This window comes from Temnothorax longispinosus, chromosome 9 (assembly GCF_030848805.1).
Source record: "Temnothorax longispinosus isolate EJ_2023e chromosome 9, Tlon_JGU_v1, whole genome shotgun sequence".
Classification (NCBI taxonomy): domain Eukaryota; kingdom Metazoa; phylum Arthropoda; class Insecta; order Hymenoptera; family Formicidae; genus Temnothorax; species Temnothorax longispinosus.
Genome location: NC_092366.1, coordinates 10,629,718 through 10,653,730, shown reverse-complemented (window position 1 = coordinate 10,653,730; position 24,013 = coordinate 10,629,718). Strand labels below are relative to the sequence as shown.

The 24,013-nt window shown below is 41.4% G+C and overlaps 1 protein-coding gene and 1 long non-coding RNA gene across 2 annotated transcripts in view; both read left to right on the top strand.

Annotated features, from left to right (window-relative positions):
- The window catches only part of LOC139819259 (uncharacterized), a 255,776-nt gene that overhangs the window by 40,315 nt on the left and 191,448 nt on the right, over window positions 1-24,013 (top strand). The gene's annotated exons all lie outside the window — the stretch shown is intronic.
- LOC139818707 (uncharacterized) lies at window positions 339-2,218 on the top strand. Its single transcript, XR_011733487.1, has 3 exons — window positions 339-534; window positions 1,161-1,218; window positions 1,584-2,218. It is a non-coding gene; the product is annotated as an uncharacterized lncRNA (long non-coding RNA).

Sequence of the window (24,013 nt, the reverse complement as noted above, 5' to 3'; positions counted from 1 at the left end):
GGAATCTATCAATATTCCCTAACCTAACCTAACCTAACCTATCAAAGGCCCCGCTCATGTGATTATATCTCTCGCCTCGATCTTCCCTCACGGACGTTAGTCGTTGCAGCTCTCCTTTTCCTGCTGATGAGTCCACTCCTTGGTCATCTGAATCTCGCTCGGTCAGAGTCCAAAACTTTTGCTGTTGTCAAGATGAATCCGAAAGAGGGGCAGAGAATCGACTCGTCCGAAAGATCGCAAGCAACTGCGGCCATGACACCTGAGCGCCCCCACCTTGTTCAGGACAAGAGAAGAAGGAGGTGGGAGCGCTCAGGTGTCATGGCCGCAGTTGCATACGATCTTTCGGACGAGTCGATTCTCTGCCCTTCTTTCGGATTCATCTTGACAACTGCAAAAGTTTTGGACTCTGACCGAGCAAGATTCAGATGACCATGGAGTGGACTCATCAGCAGGAAAAGGAGAGCTGCAACGACTAGCGTCCGTGAGGGAAGATCGAGGCGAGAGATCTAATCCTATGAGCGGGGCCTTTGATAGGTTAGGTTAGGTTAGGTTAGGGAATATTGATAGATTCCGAATCTTAAGACGCCATATTGAAGATCGACATTGGTCGTCAAAGTACAAGAGCCTCTGCTAGGTTCATTCTCGTTTTCAGATCTGAGATCTGCATTTTGTTCTTGTGGCTCTGGCCTAAAATTCTAGCCCAAGAACCGATCTGATAGACATTCATCCAGAGGGCCCCCTTTTTCATTTTTCTATCTTTCTTTTTTTCGTCAGCAGCATTACATTCAAATACGTTTCGGACTCTCATTCTCAGTCAGTAATTTAGATACTTTGATTCCGTCCTGTAAGATCTGACTCTTTTTAGTTTATTCTCTATTCTATCTTTAAAACTGATTACTGATTTGTTTGTTTATATTCACGTAAAAACTCTTTAGTTCATATCAATTTGTTTTACGTCGGCATATTTTTAGAAAGAATTACATACAATAAAGATGAAATTTTCTTAAAAGGAACTCTCTTTCTATCGCTCACGTACTCAAGAATTCTCGTCATACCTGCTGTGTTTGTCAATACTTTTTAAACAACAATAGACAAATAATTTTTATATGTTTAAAGGTAATATTTTTTTGTATTTTTTAATGGAAAATATGTGTTTATAGATTGATATATTCATAAAAATTTATAAAAACAAGTAACTTAATGGAATTAATCTTTAAGGTATAGTACTTTTTCTTTTAATAATTGATATTTTTCTCATTACTTTATACACAGTTAAAGAACTCTTTAACAGTAAAAAGATACTTTAAAAAATAATTTGTAATATAGTTGTGTTTACATGTAAAATATAAGATATTGAATTAAATAAAAAATTTTAATATTTTTAAACATTTATTGTTAGCATAGATAATTATAAAAAATAATAAACATTTTTAATTAACATGCTAAATCTTAACAGTCTAGATTTTTTAAAACAAAGTCTTTCAATAAATAAATACAAAAAATTAGAAAACAATATATTCTAAAAGTTACTAATAAAAAATTAAAAACACCTTAATAATAATGATGTTAAAAATGTTTTGCAGAAGAAGAAGAAAAACAAAGAAAACGTCATTGACGTCCAACATCGCCCAATTCATCAAGTTCTTCATAAAGTAGCAATGGTTCAAATTCCAGTGAATCATTATCGGATAGTGATTAAGTTTAGTGTTACCATATTACCAATGTTAAAATGAGTTAACCTTGTTAACGTTACCATAACATATATCTAAGTTGTCTATGTTATATATGCTATTTTTTTTATTATATTATTATATTTGATATACACACTTATATACTTATACTTATGCACTTTTACACTCACTTATATACTTAAAAAGTTGACTCATAAAAATAAAATTATAGACAATATAATTAATATACAGTATTGATTTTTTATTTAGAACCACTTATTTTGCTTAAATCATGTTTTACATGCATAAGTTACGACGAAGAAGCAATTAAACAAACTTTGTAGTTCCTATATAACTTTATCCAGATTTAAAAAAAAATGTGTTTCCCAGCATTACGTAATTTTTTAAATTACGTGATTTTTAAAATCACGTACCGATTTGGAACAATCCGTTACGTGATTAATTATGTCATTAATTACGTAATTTCGTTACGTGATTTCGTGATGTAATTTCATGACGTGATTTCGTGACGTGATTTTTTTCAGTAGGGTCAGACAAGGATACCTATTGTCTCCATCCTTGTCTAATGTTGTCTCAATCCTTGTCTAATGTTAACGATACGGGTACGGCACGGCTGTGTCTGCATCGACCCTTAAGGGTATAATTGAGCGTCAGAGATAAGCAGCTGAGTGCGATAAACGCAACGCGCCCGCGCGCATATACGCACTGTTTTATTAATAAAAATCAAGTTATCTGAAACCAAGAAATTTGTAAACTTATAGTTATCTGTAACAGTTACACGAAAATAATTGTCCGCTGAGGTTTTCGCAGTGGAAAAGTGCTCAGCTGATGCAGTAAAGGATGCCACGCGCCCGCGCGCATAGCGATGCGCCGTATCTTTCAGTCGTCAGCTGAGCACTTTTCCACCACAAAAAGCTCAGCGGACAATTATTTTCGTGAAACTGTTAAAGTCGACTATCACTTCCCCAAATTTCAGCTTTCTTCGTATAAGTTTACTCAGCGCATATTTTTCGCATGTTTGGGCGGGAAGCTGACGTACAATCCCCCACCATGAAGTCAGCTGACTACTATTTTCCGTTTATTTAGATCATAATAAACGTACAAACAAAGTCTTAGCTTTCTTTATGTCTGTTTTTTTTTTTTTACAATTATACATGTGTGGGTGGCTGCTGCGGCAACACGTACCGCAAATGCGCAAGCTGACGTTCACTTCATTTAATAGCAATACTAAATGAACCATGCAGCAAAATCTTAGGTTTCTTAATTTTGGTCATAAAAAATGGCAGCTGGCTCCCGGACTACAAGCGACTGTGGCAATGCTCGTTGCGAATTTTCAGTTCTTTTTAGTGTGATTTGATGCGTTAAAATTTATGAAGCGATTAGATTGGATTTATGCGGTTTGTTCTGAAGAAGGCCAAGTAAGGCTCGAAACGTCAACGTTGTTTTTTTATATTGCGAACACATTCGTTGTTAAATTGATTTTAATAAATATACACCTATTAATAGCTCGTAACTTGGCCGTTTCTATTATTTAGCTATTGTTTTATCGAGCGAAATCGGACACTTATTTATTCCAATGAAACTGGCAACAATCATGCGCCAAAGTAACGTCACCTCTCTATTATTTTCATGAACGCGGGATATCTTTTTAAACATATATTTACCAACCCTGTTGCATATATAATTTAATTTCTTATATCTTGTGTCGTTTGTATAAAGACTTACATATGTATTTCGATTACTTTCGCGCGGTCCACGGTGCTCAAGGACGGACTATCATGATGAGCCTCCTTTCGGTGCAAGCCGTAAGGATGTCTATTACTTAATAATTAGCATGCCAATATAGGCATAATCACATGAAACGTCCGGAAGATTTAGTGCTCTTTATGTGCTAATTTATTGCTCTAATCCTGATTTTATTACTCCAGCCGTTTAGCAAGAATTGATTTTTATGCTAACTTTTAAAACAGTTTGAAAAAATAATAATAAAAATAAAACACATACCATAATTTAGTGCTAATTATGTGCTTTTAATATACACAAGTATAAATTTTGGTACGCTACCCTTTACGCCGAAAACAATCCCAAAATGTGCGTCATACAAGAGAGAAGTGCCAAAAATAATAATAATTTCGGAAATTTATCGATCGCAACCTGTTTTATAATTTTAATGCTCGAAAAATACATATTGACCAATTTTATTGCTCCATTTTCATATGCGGAAAACAACCCCTTTGTTAGATATGTCTCTTTTGCTGTAAAACCAATCAGCAAAATTCCATGTAACATTCTGCGAAACATCGTGCACGATCCTACAAAATATACTGCAAACTGACGATTTTTGTGCTGCATCCTTTATACGCAAAAACAACCCTAAAGTGTGACCTCAAGAATAAAGTGCTAGTTAAAAAACAGATAGCGAAATAATTCTTGTCTTAAAATGTTTGTCGATTTTATGACGACGCGAGTTCCCTCGGTCTCGCCAGCCGAGAAGAAGCACGCCGTCAAATTTACTAAATATCTAAATGTAGGAAATGTATCCTGAAATCGGTAAAAAGTATTAATAATGTATGATAGCTCGACCAGGTATTCTCTAAAGTTCGGTATGGGCGCCAGGTGCGAATACTCGCACCACGGTACACGAAATATAAGTCAGCTAATTATCTCATGTGTGGATCCTTAATTCCGATCGCTGTTTAATCTCGGGGTAAATCTGAAGGAGAGTTCACTCTTCACCGATTTCGATGAAATTAGGCTCAATCGACGCGTTTTTGCTAAAACGACCGAATCTGGCAGAAAAAAGCGTCGCTCTGCCCCGCGACGCGAGATATTAAACATTACCCAGCGAGAAATGACCCATCGAATCGACGTCTAATTGACGTCGAAAACGTACATCAAAAAGTAATTGAAATAATCATCGATTTCAATTGATTTATGGCACAACTTTCGATGACTTTTCGACTCAAAATAAATCGATTTCGACTCGATATTGATTATTTCCTCACTGCAGATATGATCCGATTCACCGTCTGCGATTAACATAATCCTCCGATTAAACTTTTCGGCTTTTTCTAAGGGGGGGAGATCCATAGACTTGCAAGTTGCGAGGAGAAGACGGATGAATTGATGAGAGGGATTATTTAAAAATGGGATAATATCTCTTGGAGATTGAGGAAAGGTTTTCTCAATGTATTTGACTAAATAAGAGGTTTTACTACAGTACAATCCGCAATTAAATATTACATGGTTAATATTTTGCATTGGGTTGCCGCAAGGGCAGCGTTCGGCTGATAACAAAGAACGAGACATCTGTTGTAGCGTGGACATAAAGTAAAGCATACATAGAAAAACGTAAGACGTAAAAGACTGTAAAATATATAGCCTTTCGCGACTTACGTTTGTAGGCAATTTTTAATAAGTAAGACGACATATATAGAAAATTACTTGCTCCGTTTATTACGTTCGCTCGATTTACAGTTTTACCGCTTGCTCCGTTTCACATAACATAATCCGATTCCGCAGTCCCTGTTCGGAGTATCGTCTCACACTGCTCCAAATCGGATCCCGTCAGTCCAAATCGACAGGTGGAACCATATATCGCAAATCGGCGCTTACACTTATCTCTACCGCAATTCGGCGCTTACACGTTATTCTCTACCTTATTTTAGTCTATTAACAACCTTCCGAAGTTCCGATCACAGACTTATATCCAATTGCAGCACTGCTGTTTGGCGCCGTCGGTGCTCAACAAAATATTCAAGTCGTTGTTCGGTTGCCGGGTTGTTTGCGCACGCGCAGCAAATGGCGGCTCATACATATAACGCAAGTAATGAAAAGCTGTGTTCAGCAGAGAAAACTACTTTGCAATTGTTGTAAAATTTGTGAATGTGATTGGTGTATGCTTTTAATTTTGGCCGAAACTAAGAGTAATACACCAATCAAATACACGAATTTTACAATTGCAGTTGCAAATTAAGCAGCTTTCTGCTGAATACAATTATAATTAGTATAATGCCTGTATATAGGTGCCTACATATAAAAACTTTTTTACTTTCTGTCTTTAATATTTATTTTTAATTATTTAATTTTTTTATTTAATTTAATTATGTTTAAAAAGTAATGGCAAACACGGCAGGTTTGTCTAGAATTCTTAGATAGGTGAGCGACAGAAAGAGAGTTCCTTTGAAGTCAATTTTGTCTTTATTATGTGTAGTTATCTTTACAAAAAAAGAAAATATGTTGACGTAAAAGAAATTGAGAGTAACTAAAAAGTTTTTACATTAGTTGAAATAAAAGCAAACCAAATCAGTAATTTGTCCTGAAGATAGAATAGAATAAAAAATAAATGAACTGAAAGAAAAAACTAGATCTTACAGGACGGAATTAAGATGTCTGGATTACTGATTGAAAATGTGAGTCCGAATGTTTACTGAAACGTAATACCAATTATAAAAAAAAGAAGAAAGAAAAATAAAAAAAGAAGGGGGCCTCTGCATTAATGTCTATAAGATCGGTTCTTGGGCTAGAATTTCAAGCCAGAGCCATAAGAATGAAAGTAATTCTCAGATCTCAAGACGAATATAAACTCTAGCATAGGCCCTTGTACCTTTTTGACTAATGTCTGTCTTCAAATATGGCGTCCCAATGAGAATCTCTTAAGAGCCTCGCTCACTGGACCGGACTCCTCTCCCTTTCCTGGCGGTGAGCTCTCCCTGGTGATCCGACTCTCGCTCGTTTGGTCTCCAGAACACGCGCCGCAACGATCAATCTGTCAAGAAAGAGGTAACAGACTCGACACGTTCGAAGAAACGCAAGCAAGTGCGGCCATGATACCTAACGAGTGAGGAAGGAGGTGGGGGCCCTTTGAGAGTGGCGACTCGAGCGTCGTGCCATCTAAAGTAAAAAAGTTAGGCGTTGTAAAACGCGAAAAGAATTTGAGCGCAATACCTGAACAAATTATTTAATTTTTAATAAGTCCAATTATTAATATTTATTTTTATAATTGAACTTATTTTTTATTTTGATAAATGTAAATTCAATATCTTATTGTATTAATATTTAATATTAATAATTTAATTAGTTGCTTAATTTAACTTCTTATTTAATAAATAAGCGGATGTAGTACTGAAAATGTACCTATTATATAATATTTTAATTTTCAAAATTGCCAAATTACAAACAGAAATTTTGTTGTGACTTTTACAGTTATAAAGTAACTATTTAATGGAAATAAAAGCTTAAAAAATTAATATTGTGACGCAATTATTATAATGCTTAAATCATAAAATATTTACATTATCCATGTCTGTCAATACAATATAATTTTTTATTCGTATTGCATTCTGTTCGCGAAATCCCTGATTAATCCCGGCGATGGAAGCGGGATGAGAAGGACGCGCGTGGAAGGTGTTAACTAAATATTCACTTTATTTTTGTGTAACTCAGACCACAGTCTGAGCCGTCTTTAATGCGTCTTTAATGCGTCAAAATTGATACAATCTGACCTGAGAGTAATGAGCGGTGAGCAAAATGAGATGTATATAGAGTCCGTGTACATGAGAGGCAATTATATTAATTGCCGTCCTCTTCGATGAATCGCCCGTGAGCCGGTGAGACACGTGGCGGTCGGCACTCGCGCACATGTGAGCCTGAGTCGTCGTGTTGATGTACCCGAGTAGAGCTGAATGAGCGGTCGCTTTACATGTTAATGCAGTATCTCGGCAGCTGTTGAAATCACTGCGGTGGGCACTTCAATGTTTAGTCACAATCGAAAATGCACAGAGCACACGTCGTGCGTCTGATCACTGCGCGGCCATTTTTACGACTCTGAATATCGCGAGGAAGACGTTGGCGATGAGCGCGCCCGTGCGGGCGCGAGCTGCCGCGGTGATCGGGAGTCGATACCCGATCGATGCTGCCATCTGATCGGACGGCGCAACGTTAACGGAATCTCGAACATTCCGCCCGCCATCAGCAACCTTGTTGATGATTCCTTACTCTTGATCCTTCATTCGGTTGAAATGGGTAGTATGGCAAGCTTGGCCCTTGGCCGAGTGAGTGTCGGGGCCGTCTTGAGGGTAACCACCCTGGTGAGTCCATCCCTGCCGGGGTGCAAAGCTGTTACTCTGGCGAGTGGCCATTTGCACGGTGGAAAGCGTTCGTCGGTGAGCAGCACCATGGAACCCATCTTGATGTTGTTGTTAGGATGATGCCACTTGGATATCGCCTGCTGGCGTTGCAGATAATGAGACGGCCTGGTCTAAACATGCTGAACATGCTGCTGGATGAGCTGCCACCGAGATAGTCGTGAGGTTGCTAGGTCAATCAGAGCTGGCTCGGGTATGGTAGTGATTGGATCTCCAATGAGGAATGACCTGGTGTGAGAGCTGAGACGTCTTCAGGGTCGTCACTCAGCGGTTCTAAGCCGCGATTAAGAATGTCCTTAATTTGCGTAAGCAACGTTGTGAGTTCTTCCGTCGTGAGTAGAGTCTCCCCGATAGTCCGTCTCAGATGAAACTTCAGACTTTACTACCGCCTCCCATTTGCCCCCCATGTGTAGAGCGCCTGGTGGGCTGAACTCCCATCCTGTGTCATTAAGTTGTAAAACTTTAGCAATCCGTGATGTTCTTGAGAGCCCTGGATGACCATTTTCTTGAGCGCGGCGTCTGCTCCAATGCATGTTGTCCCGCAGTCTGAATACATGGTCTGAGCAATTCCCCTTCTAGCTGAGAATCTTCGGAAGGCTGCTATGAATCCTTCTGATGGGTAGTCACTGACTACTTCGAGGTGAATTGCGGAGGTGGAGAAGCAGACGAACACAGATCCCTTCCTTGTATATTTTCACACCTCGTCCCTTCCATGTTTTGATAGTGAGCGGTCCGGCATAGTCAACTCCTGTATGAGTAAACGGACGTGACGGCGTAACCCGAGAGAGAGGTAGTTGGCCCATCAGTTGATGAGCACGGATCCCCCCCTGCCGAGCACACACGACACACCGAAAAATACAAGACTTCACCGGAGCCCGTCCGCCGATGATCCAGTAATGTTGCCTGACATGAGCCAATGTCAGCGGTGTTCCTCCAGTCAGGGTGCGCAAATGGGCGTGAGCGATGATTAAGGTTGAGAAGCGTGAGTGGCGAGGTAACATCGCCTGATGTTTGTTGTCTTGATCCAATGTTGGTTGATTGAGACGGCCGCCAACTCGGATGAGTCCTTGAGCGTCTGTGTACGCAGTCAATCGACTGAAGGCGTGAGCAGTTGGTAGTCTCGAGTTGGCCGTGAGCATCTTGATCTCGTGCGTGAAGTATGCCGCTTGAGTAGCCTTAATCCAGAAGAATCTGGCCTCCTCCAAAGCTGAGTGCAAGTCGAGTGGCCTGCGTCGGCGCTTTCCCAGAAGCGATATGAATCTGAAACAAAGAGCTGTTATTTTCAATAACTTGTTGAGAGTTGAGTACCTATATATCAGGTCCCAGTGATAGTCCGGTTGAGATGCGGCCGCATGTAGCGCAATGCCAGGACGAGCCTCATGCTCGCTCAACTCGTCCGAAAGCGCGGGTTGAGATGGCCAAGCTTCAGGGGTGAGTATCCACGGTGGTCCCGTCCACCATAATGAGTGACTTTGGAGTTGAGCAGTATTTAATCCTCGTGAGGCGCAATCGGCTGGGTTGGACGTACCTGGTACGTATTTCCAATGTGCGTTCGCAGTGAGCTCTTGAATTTGAGAGACCCAATTTCTCACGAAATCCTTCCAGCGCGATGCATGAGATTTGATCCACGTGAGTGTCACAACAGAGTCCGTCCACAGGTGAGTTGCTGTGACGTTCAACTTCAAGGTGGCTTGAACGTATTGCATGAGTCTTGAGAGCAGCAATGCTGCGGTGAGTTCAAGTTTCGGGATGGTGAGCTGTTTGAGTGGTGCTACCTTCGTTTTGGAGCACACCAATGAAATCGTGGCGCCATTTGAGCCGTGGACGGTGATAAATACGACTGCAGCCATTGCCAGTTGAGAAGTATCAGAAAAGCCGTGAAATTCCACTGACGAGGTACTCCATGTGGTTTGAGAGGTGCTACCTTGGATGTACCACCGAGGTATTGAGAGCTTGTAAGCTTGTGAGTTCTTTTCTGATAATGAGCCACCGTGATGAGCGCTGGGATGGCAGTGGTTCATCCCATTGGAGCTTCATGTAGCCAAAGCTCCTGCAAGAGCATCTTCGCCTTGATCACCACTGGTGATACAAAGCCCAGTGGATCGAGTATCTGAGCCACTTCAGACCAAGCGAGGTGTTTGGTGAGGTGATCGGTGTGCGACGAGATCCTTGTTGAGAATGTGAATGAATCTTCTTGAGGAAGCCATCGTAATCCGAGTCTTTTGGTTACGCAATCGTCAAATGTAATTTGTGAGCCCTGGTCTCTTTCTGCTTGAACCGCAGTGAGTACGTCTTGATGAGTCGCGTGCCACCTTGCTAATGGGAAGCCGCCCGCCATGCACAAGTCCGTTGAGCAGTATTGATTCTACTACCTGCTGAACGGTGTCGGCGCCTCCAGAATTGTCATCAACATATCGACCGTTGTTAGATGATATGGCACTTCATTGAGTTGTTCATCTATCCAGCGAGTCCATTGTAAATTTCAGTCATCTTCATGCACGTTGATCTGCCTATACCCTTTGGTGATGTCAGTGGCAACTAAGTGTCGAAGTTGTCGAATCCAGAGCAAAACATCTGATGTCTAGGTGCTGTGATGCAGATGCATTCGAGCCATCAAATACCACGCGTAATGTTGTGGTTGCACTGTCTGGTCTGAGTACTCCGTGATGTGGCAAATAATGTTGTGTGTGCCGACTGGAAACGGGTGAAGCCTTCTTCGTGTGATTGAGCTCTCGATATTCTGTCATAAACTGATGATACAGACGTCAATAGTTGTCATCTCGTGAGAGTCTTCTTTGTAAACTTTTCAAATATCGATGCGCCGTGAGATACGAATCGCCAAGAGTATCAAGTGATGATTTTAGTGGAAGTCGACCTGTGTATCGACCTGTTGAATCCCGTGAAACAGTACTCTTGAAATGTTCTTCACATCTTTGCTCGTCAGGAGTAAGATCAAGATTGTTAATCGCAGGCACTTCTTCTTGTGTCCAGATTTCGCCAGCAAGTCGTCAAGAGCATCTTCTCCCTCCCGAACAGAGGCATGATGCACGGTGGCAATTGCCGATGATGATGTATTAACAGGTCCGAGAACGAGCTATCCGACGAGAGCTGCGCAATTGGCATCAATGTATCTCGTTTGATGATGTTGGGCTTGATGATCTGCCCATATGAGTCAGCTCCAATGATGATATCCACTGGCCGTGGTGTTAGGAAATCTGGATCAGCCAAGGTCAGCTTGGTGAGATGTGGCCATTCCTGTGGTGCAGCGTTGAAGGATGGCAGGATGTTTGTTAACGTCTGCAGAATGTGCTTGAATAATGACGTCTGATCTTGAGTGAGGTGAGCGGAGCGTAAGCATTCAACTCCTCGAGTTTGCGTCGCTTTCTTCGCCACCAATTCCGGTAATGAATGACGGAACGATGACGAGTGATGTTGAGCTGGCGAACGAGAGATTCTGAAACAAAGGTAAGTTCTGAACCTGAAACAATGAGAGGCCATACGCATTGAGTATGAACAGATGAGCTGATCTGAGCCAGGGCCGTAGCGAGTAATGTTGAGTGTAATGAGCGGGCCAAAGATGAGTGAGCGACGATTGCACCATCTTCCTATTGAGCTGACGCAGCTGAGCTGGTGATCGGCTTCGCTGATGAGTTCGACTGGTGAGCCTCATGCAGCATCGTGTCGGTTGGTGCACTTCTTGCACCCCCGTGAGCCTTTACATGAGCGGTCGTCGTGGCGGCCGAGGCATTTGAACCAAAGCTTCCGTGGTATGACTAATTTTTGTCGATCGCCTGTTGAAAGGTCCCTAAATTACGTGCACATCACAATGAAGTGAGTGCCGTTGCAACAATCGCACGGGTAAATTAGATGCTGCCGTGCAGGCCGGTTGAGCTGCCACATGCTGAGCTGTCAACGTGCGCTTTGCTGTTGAATGAGCGCCGACGGCTGTGAAGCTTCAAGATATGCATGCTCCTTGAGAAACGCCTTGTTCGCCTCTTCGAGCTGCATTGAGATTTGGATGACCTCCTCTAACGGCATGTCCTCTGCACAAGTTGGCAGCGTGTCGCCAATATTCCGCACCGTCGCGGCGTCGCCAGGCGGTTCATTTAGGATGAGCTCCGTGGACAAGCGCACGGGTGAGGCTTGGCGTTCCGATGTGCGAGCCGGTGGTACCTCGAGCAGCGGCGTCGTGATCTCCGTACCGCCCGTACCCTTGCGGGTTCCGTCATGTTGAGCCGTCCCTGAGCTGCGCACGATGAAATACCTGAGAGTGTCGAGACACGTGTAAGAAATGCTGCACGAACCGAGAACGTTCGAGAGACGCGTGAGAAAAACACTATGCGAATCGAGAGTCTACAATGTCATGTATTGAGCACGTGAAAATGTCTATTTACACTCGCGGGAGCGCGTGATGTTTTTGTAACACTCGCGAGCGCGCGTGAAATGTCTGTCCTTCACTCGCGGAAGCGCGCGATAATGTCCACGTGGCATGTCGTGAAAGGCATGCTCTGTTCACATGATCTGTGTCTGAGTTACACTTTAAGTTCCACGCATCCGGCTCGAAGGACCAAATGTTCGCGAAATCGCTGATTAATCCCGGCGATGGAAACGGGATGAGAAGGACGCGCGTGGAAGGTGTTAACTAAATATTCACTTTATTTTTGTGTAACTCAGACCACAGTCTGAGCCGTCTTTAATGCGTCTTTAATGCGTCAAAATTGATACAATCTGACCTGAGAGTAATGAGCGGTGAGCAAAATGAGATGTATATAGAGTCCGTGTACATGAGAGGCAATTATATTAATTGCCGTCCTCTTCGATGAATCGCCCGTGAGCCGGTGAGACACGTGGCGGTCGGCACTCGCGCACATGTGAGCCTGAGTCGTCGTGTTGATGTACCCGAGTAGAGCTGAATGAGCGGTCGCTTTACATGTTAATGCAGTATCTCGGCAGCTGTTGAAATCACTGCGGTGGGCACTTCAATGTGTAGTCACAATCGAAAATGCACAGAGCACACGTCGTGCGTCTGATCACTGCGCGGCCATTTTTACGACTCTGAATATCGCGAGGAAGACGTTGGCGCGGCGATGAGCGCGCCCGTGCGGGCGCGAGCTGCCGCGGTGATCGGGAGTCGATACCCGATCGATGCTGCCATCTGATCGGACGGCGCAACGTTAACGGAATCTCGAACACATTCTATATAATGGCAATGTTATTATATATTTGACAGGCAAATCAAACTAGCTTCAAATCGATATCAAAATGATGAAATATTGATGTCTTAACAGAAAATATATAATTTGCCTGTTTACACTCTGGCGCGATAAATGTATGTCACAAATAATCTCTTCTTTTAAAAAAATGAACGCGTGGTCGCCACGCGCGAAAGAAGTGTATTGTATATGTGGCCGAATGTAGGCCGTGGGCGGAGGAATAGAGGCAGGAGAAATGACTGAACACTGCCCGTACTTGTAATAATAACTACGTATATTTAATATCGGACTGTAATGTGTCCTCGAGCGGGCTGTAGCGTGTTCGAACTTCTTCTGTACAACAACCGACAAGAAGTGGTCACGTGCCCGTGCTTACTGCAACGCCACTCACGGTATATCCAATCACAAGCTCGCTACGCGCACGCTACCTACGCACGACCTACGCGCTACACTCTGTCTGCGCGCGTATTACAAACTACCCCAACACTCCCCTCACTTAACAAAGTATACTTCTACTGCTACTTCATTCTCTTTGGCATTACGCAATCCCTAAGACGTTCGGGAATCTTAACTGTTCGTGAGGGTCTCTTGGGAGTAAGACTTTCTGGAACTGGTTTCAGTGGAGGTTTTAACGGAGGAGTATGTATTGGCGTACTGGCCTGGAAAAAACTTGTAGGAGTCGAATATAATGTGGAATTGTCACTCTGAGACAAAGAAGAATACGAAGGTGCTGGTGGAGTTGTAACGGAACTCTCACTCGCATTTCTTATCGTAACATTTGCACTATTCGAATTATTTCTTAATGTAGAACTATCACTATCGCTTGAGCTATCCTGTACATTTGTATCACTGGAACTTCCGCGTTCCTCACAATCATTTGTATTTCCGCGCACATTCTCTGGCGGAGTGTAATCTAACGTAATGTAGTCTTCTGGACTACTAGGAGTATTCTCACCTATTTTCCTTAACTGATTAACGTGACGTTTCCACTCGCGTCCGTCATCTAACCGTATTTTGTAATGAAGTGTACCTAATCGCTCGCAAATTTTACCAAATAACCATTTATCTATACCGCTGTAATTTCTCGCACTCACTCTTTCTCCCTCCGTAAAAGTAATTGGTGTATCCTGCGCTTGATACTTCTTTTCGAATGGTCGTAATAAATTCAAACGTGTTCTTACTTTTCGTGCAAATAACATTTCTGAAGGTGTTTTTCCTGTACTCGCATGTGGTGTATTTCGATATTGTAAAAGTAATCGCTGTAAATCTACATGTACACTTGTATAAGTACTCTGCATACGTTTTAATGCATTCTTTAATATTTGAACATAACGTTCCGCTTGTCCGTTTGTCGCTGGATTAAATGGTGCTGTACGCTTGTGTATAATTCCATTAACTTTTAGGAAATTCGTAAATTCATTTGAAGTAAAACTTCTACCATTATCCGTAACAAAATATCTGGGTAAACCGTAAGTACAAAAATATTGTCTACAAATATTTATAGTTGTTTGCGATGTAATGTTTTTAACAATATGTATCTCTGGCCACTTTGTAAACGCATCAACTAAGATTAAAAAATTGTGACCTAAAAATGGACCTGCAAAATCCGCATGTACTCTTTCAAATGGAGTTTCCGTTGGCTCCCATATATGGTTTATCTTTGGTGGATTATTCTTGAATCTATTACAATTCACGCAATTCTTTGAAATTTCTTCGATATCCTTGTCGATTTTATTCCACCATACGTAACTTCGTGCTAAATGTTTCATACGCACTATACCGAAATGACCTTCATGCAATTCTCTAAGAATTTGCTTTCGCAACTGAAAAGGAATTACCACTCTATGGTTTCTAAATATAACTCTGTTTAACAATGTAAATTCCTCTAATGGAACTGTAAAATATTTGTTATTCTTAAAATAACCTTTACCTGATTTAAGAAAATTAAGAAGTTTGGACAATTCTTTATCCTGTATCGTACATTTCGCAACTTGTTCTGCTGTAATCGGTAATGTCTCAAAAGTAATTTTCTGAAAATCGTCTATTGTATCACATTCAAATTCGTTTGAATCTCGCGGAATTGGTAATCTCGATAAACAATCCGCATTTGCATGTTGTTCCGACTTTCTGTATTTAATATTGTAATTGAAACCTTGTAAAAACAATGCATAATGTTGCATACGCGAAGCTGTATAAAAAGGTAGACCTTTCGTAGGAGAAAATATCTGTGTTAACGGTTTGTGATCCGTAATTAGTGTAAATTTCGCACCTTGTAAATATTGATGAAATTTCTTAACTCCATAAATAATCGCGTAAGCCTCTTTGTCAATTTGTGAATATGACTGTTGCGTTTTTGACAATGTCTGTGACGCGTACTGTATTGCTCTCTCTGAGCCATCCGGATAAACATGTGACAAAACTGCACCGACCCCATATGCACTAGCATCCGTAGCTAACGTAATAGGTAATCTAGAGTCAAAATAAACTAAACATTTTGGACTGGCAAAAGCTTCTTTCGCAGCTTGGAAACTTTTTTCACATTCTGTGGACCAATAGTATTTAACATTTTTCTGTAATAATCTATTCAAGGGTTGAAGAATTGAACTTAAATTTGGAATGAATCGATCATAGTAATGTATCATCCCAAGGAAACTACGGAGTTCAGAAACATTTGACGGTTGGCGCATTTTCGAAATTGCCTCGACTTTATCTGAAGCCTTACTTAACCCGTCTTTATTTATAACGTAACCGCAGTAATGTATCTCATTCATTAGGAATTCACTCTTTGCAACATTTATACGTATGTTGTACTTATGTAATCGTTCGAAAACTAAACATAGTGTACGCAAATGTTCCTTTAAATTTCTACTTGAAATACGTATGTCGTCCAAGAAAGTTACTACTCCTCGAATTCCTTTTAAAATGTACTCTATCGTACGTTGCCAAATTGCTGGTGCTGACGCAATACCGAACATAAGGCGTGTAGGACGATACAATCCTTTATGTGTATTTAATGTAAGTAATTCCCTGTCCTCCGGTCGGACTTCTAACTGTAAATATGCTTGAGTTAAATCAATTTTTGAAAAGATTCTACCTCCCGCCATTTGAGTAAATAATTCGTCAGGCGTTGGCAAAGGATGAATATCGACATTCAAATTTGGGTTAAGAGTTACACTATAATCCCCGCAAATTCGAATTTCATTGTTCTTCTTAAGAACTGGTACGATCGGTGTCGCCCAATCTGCATAATCTACTTTTTCTAGTATACCTAATTGAACCAACTTGTCTAATTCTTTCTCAACTTTTTCACGTAAACGAAATGGAACTGTTCTCGCCTTGAGAAATACCGGATTAACCCCAGGTTTTAGATTTAATCTCGCCTGAATATTTGAAATCTTATCTACCGTTGGATGCGTAATGTTCGGAAAATCTTTTAGTAATGACCGTATTCCTGAATTATCACACTCTGTGATCTGTTTCATCGAAGGAAAGATATTTACCGACTTTAATTGAGAAATCCACTCTCGCCCTAATACTGGTTCTCTATCAACCTGCGTGATGTATAATTGTAATCTTCGCATTGTCTTACCATTTCGTACTTTAACTTTAATGTATCCTAACAATGGAATAGGCGTTCTAGTGTACGTAACTAAATTCATATCCGTTTGAAAAATTCTTTCGCCTTTGAACAATTTTCTCGCTTGCGATTCCGACATTAATGTCACACATGATCTACTATCTATTTCGAACTTAACATTCTTGTTATTAACGCGAATCACTTGGTACATTTTCTTCTGAAATTTAGATTGATCGATATTAAGAACATCGACACCTTTCGAACTGTCCGAACGCGACTTACAAACTTTCTTTAAGTGCTCTGCTTTTCCACACGCTAAACACTTAATATTTCTATCGAGCGTACAATCCGACGCAAAATGATCTTTACCGCACCGGTAACAAGTAATATTTTTATTACGCACGGCCTTTTTCGCAACGTTATTCTTACAATTCGCATTTGAAAATTTCTTTGTCTTATCTTGGTATGGCGGAATCCTCTTCTTCGTTGCACCCGTGCTGACTAGTGCTGTAGCTTCCTCGCCCTGGATCTGTTTTGTCCCTTTTTCCGAGGTTTCCATCGTAGATGCCAATTGGATCGCCTTCTCCCAGGTGATGTCCCCAATATCCTGAACTTCCAACAGTCTGTTCTGGATTCGTTTGTTTCGAATTCCGCACACAAATACGTTCCTAAGAACTATCTTCAGAGCGTCTCCCAATTTACAATTGAGCGATAACTGTTGTAACGCAGCGACGTAATCCATAATTGATTCGCCTTCCTGCTGCTTTCGGGTCATTAATTTGTAATTTTCTGCCACTGGTTGTGGTTTCGGCTCGTAAAATTCTTGTAACGTCTTCTTAATGACGTCATACCGGGCCTCGTACGGATTATCGGGCGATAATCGGTTGTATAAAACTGCAAACGGTGCTGAACCAACGTAGTGAAGAAGATATGGAACACGAGCTTCATTTTCTATATTGAAAATTTTCATGGCCCCTTCAAATTGTAATATCCATGGTGTCCACGGTCCTTTCGTTGGATCGAAACGTTCGATCTCCAACGTGGTAGAAATTGTTTTTATAACGACTGCATCCCCTGTAGCCATTGTACTTGCACCAGAAAATAGAGACCGCACAAAACTCGACCCGGCTTTTAATGGCTGCCGCACGTGCACGATCGTATTCCAGCACGTTCTACCTCTTCCCCGGACGTAGAATTTCAATCCTCGTCGCCAATTTATTGTATATGTGGCCGAATGTAGGCCGTGGGCGGAGGAATAGAGGCAGGAGAAATGACTGAACACTGCCCGTATTTGTAATAATGACTACGTATATTTAATATCGGACTGTAATGTGTCCTCGAGCGGGCTGTAGCGTGTTCGAACTTCTTCTGTACAACAACCTACAAGAAGTGGTCACGTGCCCGTGCTTACTGCAACGCCACTCACGGTATATCCAATCACAAGCTCGCTACGCGCACGCTACCTACGCACGACCTACGCGCTACACTCTGTCTGCGCGCGTATTACAAACTACCCCAACAAAGTGAAACTTCTGAAGGCAAGGTTTTGCATAACTTTTCTGAAATTAATACAAAAACAATGCAACGGAATTAGCCACTCCAAGCCGCTCGCAACTCGAAAATATAGTGTTACACACAGTTCTCAATATATCCGTCTCGCCAGTGCCGTACGCCTGATCGAATTTTCATGACGCGTTTTCGAGTCACAAAATTGAATTTACTTACCGATCCAAAAGGAGTTTCACTTTGTACGCCTGTTGGTCGAATTTTTGTGACACTATTTCGTGACGTTTTTTCGTGTCGCACAATCGAACCTACCGTACCAAAGAAGTTTCATTTCGTACGCCTATTAGTCGAATTTTCGTTACACTTTTCGTGTCGCATAATCGAACTTACTACCGTACCAAAGAAGTTTCATTTCGTACGCCTATTGGTCGAATTTTCGTTACACTTTCCGTGTCGCACAATCGAACTTACTACCGTACCAAAGAAGTTTTATTTCGTACGCCTACTGGTCGAATTTTCGTTACACTTTTCGTGTCGCATAATCGAACTTACTACCGTGCCAGAAGAAGAACCGTCTCGCCAACGCCGTACGCCTATTGGTCAAATTTTCGTTACACTTTTCGTGTCGTACAATCAAACTTACTACCGTACCAAAGAAGTTTCACTTCCGTTACACTTTTTCGTGTCGCGAATCGAACTCACTACCGTGCCTAAAGAAGTTTCATTTCAAAAATGTCATATAGCACAAACATCGAAATAAGCTTCAAATTTCGAGCATTATTTCGATAAGATGTAAGATCGATGATTTCGACGTCAATTATAAACGTCGGTTCGATGGATCATTTCTCGCTGAGTAAAGTTGACAGGAATCAGGTTATGATTCCTGTCATACCGACAAGATGTAGCAACACTGAACATGCCCCGCGGCCACATGCGCATGCTCCGTGGTCACATGCGCAGCGACGTACCTTAAGGGCCTAAGCAGAATGGCTGTCTTATAACCTTAAGGCAGTGTTTTATGCCTTAGTCTTTGTCTTATGTAACGCACAATACTGTGTTAATGTTTCCTGTCTTGTGTAGTATACGCGACGTATACTACACAAGACAGGAAACATTAACACAGTATTGTGCGTTACATAAGACAAAGACTTAAGGCATAAAACACTGCCTTAAGGTTATAAAACAGCCATTCTGCTTAGGCCCTAACGCGCTCAACTTCGGATCGTTATTTACAACCTCCAAATCTACTAATGTCGTATTCAGTCGAGCAAATAAATAATAATCCGTGGCTCACGGTACAAGATGTTGGCGATGCGAAGACATGGCCAAAATTTATTCGAAAGATGTTTTGGGAAAGAAATTTTAAGGATCATAATAGAATGATCTTTGCAATTTTAAATCACATTTCTGAAAATTTTTTGCATGATATTTTAAGTTTTACGTTAAAAAACGCATACACAGAGGAGAGGAAACGGAATATTAAGGATAGATTCCGTTATTTAAATTACGAGGTAATTATTTTAATTTTAGTTGATAACTATATGATCAAATAAATATTATTATGTTTTTTATACTTTGTAGGAATTCGGGCAAATTCGACGCAGCTATGTATACAGCTACAGCGTCTATTTGAAGAAAATAAAATTAATGTATTTAAATATCTAATATATATATATATATATATATATATATATATATATATATAAAACATGTTATTAATGCAACAAATATTAAAATATGTTAGATTTCGCAACGGAGTGTATCAAACATTAATAACAACATGTTAAATAATTTTTGCGAATTCAAAATATCACAATATCTATTTACGTACAAAATATCAGCTTAAAGCAGTGTGTGTGTGCCCTGCTTTAACAAAAATTACAACTTAAATTATTTAACAACATGTTAAATACAAAATATCTGCTTAAAGCAGGGCACACACACGTGTGTGTACCCTGCTTTAACGAAAATCACAACTTCTATTTCGCTGCGCGTGCGGGCACGGAGCATGCGCATGTGGCCGCGGGACATGTTCAGTGTTACTACATCTTGTCGGTATGACAGGAATCATAACCTGATTCCTGTCAACTTTATCGTTTAATATCTCGCGTCGCGGGGCAGAGCGACGCTTTTTTCTGCCAGATTCGGTCGTTTTGAGCAAAAACGCGTCGATTGAGCCTAATTTCATCGAAATCGATGAGGAGTGAACTCTCCTTCAGATTTATCGTAATATTTAATAAGGAAAAGTCCATTACGGGTCGTTTCACGGGTAACAATAATACCGCCACGACCGCATTAAATATCTCGAAGAATTACAATCCGCGTAATGCGTCCCGCCACAAATCTCACGGTAACGAAAAACGTCTGATTACGACTAATAATGCGAATGATAGTTCGCCTTTACGCGAAGCTACCTCGCTCACAATACTGTAACGACCACGGTGATATTCCACGATACGCTAAAATACCCCGCAAGTCCGAAATAACCCCGCGAATGGCATCTGCAATCACGCCCGATACCTCGCGAGGTCCGCAACACTAAACGCAAAAGGTGCCCGGCACGCCAAGACGCGATTACGCAAAACGTATTTTACTGCTCCACGATAATACTATGTCCGGCCCGTGCGAAGGACACCTCGCCAAGAACGACTTAGTTACGCGAAGCGCATTTTGCCGTTTCACAATAATCTCGAGCCTGAACCAAATATTAACAATAATCCCCGATGACTATTATACGAAGATTGCAATTACACGATCTCACACTACGGGACGGTAAATACACACGATCTTCAGTCCAAACCGAATGCTAATAATATCTCCGGGCACTGTATCCATACGCAAAGATCACAGCTATCCGATCCCGCACTACGGAACGGTACGCACGCGTGACTCTAATTACGCGTTAACTCTAATTACACGTTGACTGTCAGCGGCCGCGCGTGAGTCCCCGAGACGGGCAACCACGTTTCACACTCTCGGCCGGGCCCTCCCGTGGCACTTCTCTCGGTATTAATTAGCGGAAACAACATGTAACCCTCGCGACACAACGCGATTCCCGGGAGAGCTTCGGTGTCGAGACAATCTTACTTGCTTACGATGCTTGAGCAGTGGCCTTACAATTTTCTCGCACGCTTGGCAGCCGATGGTCTCGGATGGCACCTCTCTCGTCGACAGCTCGCACAACTACTCGCTATCCTGGGTCCTGGCCCGGCGGCGGGACGCGGGACCACGCTGGGCCCGCGCGCCTGCGCGCCGGAGTTGCTAGTCCCGCTCGCCGGTCAACCCAATCTGAGCGCCCTCCGCTCCTGTCGGCGCCCCTCGGCGCCTCGCCCGCCGGCGGTGAATTTGAACCTACTCTGAGTCCGGCTGACCAGGCCGCGACTCTGAGATCGGTAAATCGACGACCAGGCTGGCCGGGCCGTGGCTCGTCGACCGATGGCAGAATCCCATGGGCGATAGCTAAACTATTTCTCGGCGAGGATCTCGTCAGGGCGTCCCCCTTCCTGGATCTTCCGTGCTCGGGCTGTTACTCGGCGTTATGGGCTGAGCGCTCGCCCTGCGAGACGCTCTGCTGTATCAGCTGTGAGCCCCAGCGTGACCCGCCCGTCGGCCATCCTTCCGCAGAAAGCCTCCACTTGCAATTCCCGCGGTGCGACCCCAGTCGTTACAAAATTCAGTGGCCACCTGCTCAGCGCCACCTCACGTAACCTGTAAGTCTCGCAAATATAATTAAGATCTAATTCTAAACGCAAACGCCTCGCCCCTTTTGGGTGAAGGCACTACCCCTGACGCTTTCCTCGGCCGTGCTACCATCCGGACAGGGGTCATTCGTGACCTTGTCATGTCACAATTTATGTACTCCCGAAATATGCACAATGAAATTTTCGTGCTCATCCCCTTCGGCCGACCCGAACGTGAACACTCCATACGTACAAGAGTAAAGTACCAGTTAAAATATAGATAGCGAATTGGTTTTTGTCTTAAAATGTTTATCGATTTATGTGCTCCCGAAATATACACAATGAGATTTTTGTGCTCATCCCTTTCGGCCGTCTAACCTCCCCGAATGTGAGCACCACCATACTTACAAGAATAAAGTACCAGTTAAAATACAGATAACGAATTGGTTTTTATCTTAAAATGTTCCTTAATTTATGTGCTTTCGAAATATGCGCAATGAGATTTTCGTGCTCATTTCCTTCGGCCGACCCGAACGTGAACCCCCCATACGTACAAGAGTAAAGTACCAGTTAAAATACAGTTAACAAATTGGTTTTTGTTTTAAAATGTTTCTCGATTTATGTGCTCCCGAAATATGCACAATGAAATTTTTGTGCTCATTCCCTTCGGTCGACAAACCTCCCCAAATGTGAGCAGCACCATACTTATAAAAATAAAGTACCAGTTAAAATACAAATAGCAAATTGGTCTTTATCTTAAAATGTTCCTTAATTTATGTGCTTTTGAAATATGCGATATGAGATTTTCGAGCTCATCCCCTTCGGCTGGTACTCTTGTAAGCATGGTGGTGATTCGGAGCAGTTTGTCAGCCGAAGGGGCTGAGCACGAAAATCTCATTGTGCATATTTCGGGAGCACATAAATCGATAAACATTTTAAGACAAGAATTATTTCGCTATCTGTTTTTTACAAGCACTTTATTCTTGAGGTCACACTTTAGGGTTGTTTTTGCGTATAAGGGATGTGGCACAAAAATCGTCAGCATGCAGTATATTTTGTAGGACTGTGCATGATGTTTCGCAGAAAGTTACATGAAATTCTGCTGATTGGTTTTACAGCAAAAGAGACATATCTAACATAGGGGTTGTTTTCCGCAAATGAGAGTGGAGCAATAAAATTGGTCAATATGTATTTTGCAAGCAATAAAATCATAAAACAGGTTGCAATCGATAAATTTTCGAAATTATTATTATTTTTGGCACTTCTTTCTTGTATGACACACATTTTGGAGGTGTTTTCGGCGTAAAAAGTAGCGCACCAAAATTTATACTCGTGTATATTAAAAGCACATAATTAGTACTAAATTATGGTATAAGTGCTTTATTTTTATTATTATTTTTTTTAATGGGCGTTCTAATTTTCTTAAAAGTTAGCATAAAAATCACTTCTTGCTAAACGGCAGGAGCAATAAAATCAGGATTAGAGCAATAAATTAGCACATAAAGAGTACTAAATCCTCCGTACGTTTCATATGATTGTGCCCATGTTGGCATGCTAACTTAATAGACATGCCGTAAGTGGTTTTTGCGTGTTACTAGCATGTTATGCGCGCCAATCCTTATGAATAAAATAGATTTGATATATTTTAATTGCTTAGAATTGAAAGAGGCTACTTACTTCGTCGGCCGAGAACCGTGAGTTACGGAGTCTGGTGTATGTCTGCCGTTGGGTTTAAGGTTGTATGACCCGTAAGATCTCTGCCAAAAGTTTAAGAAACGTAACATAAAGCTAATTAACATATTTAAGAAGATATTCTTTACTGGAAAGTAATATTTATATTAATATTTTATTAAAATAACGGTTGCCTGTGTTTTTAAGAGCTATAGAGACATTTTTATGCATATTTTCTCGTATGCAAACTTTCACTTTTAATGATTTTTAGAAAGACTGTACCTGACTTGCAACTGACACAAACGAAAATCTGAAAGTGTGAAAATCTTTAAAAAGTAACAAAACATAGTAATTACTGTTTAAAAATACTAATGAAATTATATTACGTTATTTATTTACGTCATTTATTAATAAATTAAATACAATAGCTCTCATAAAAAAGTATTTTGATCGCGACAACGTCGCATTTTCTGTAAGTTGGTAGCATTGATCTCACTCGACATCAGCTGCGTGAACGCGAAGTGTGTGC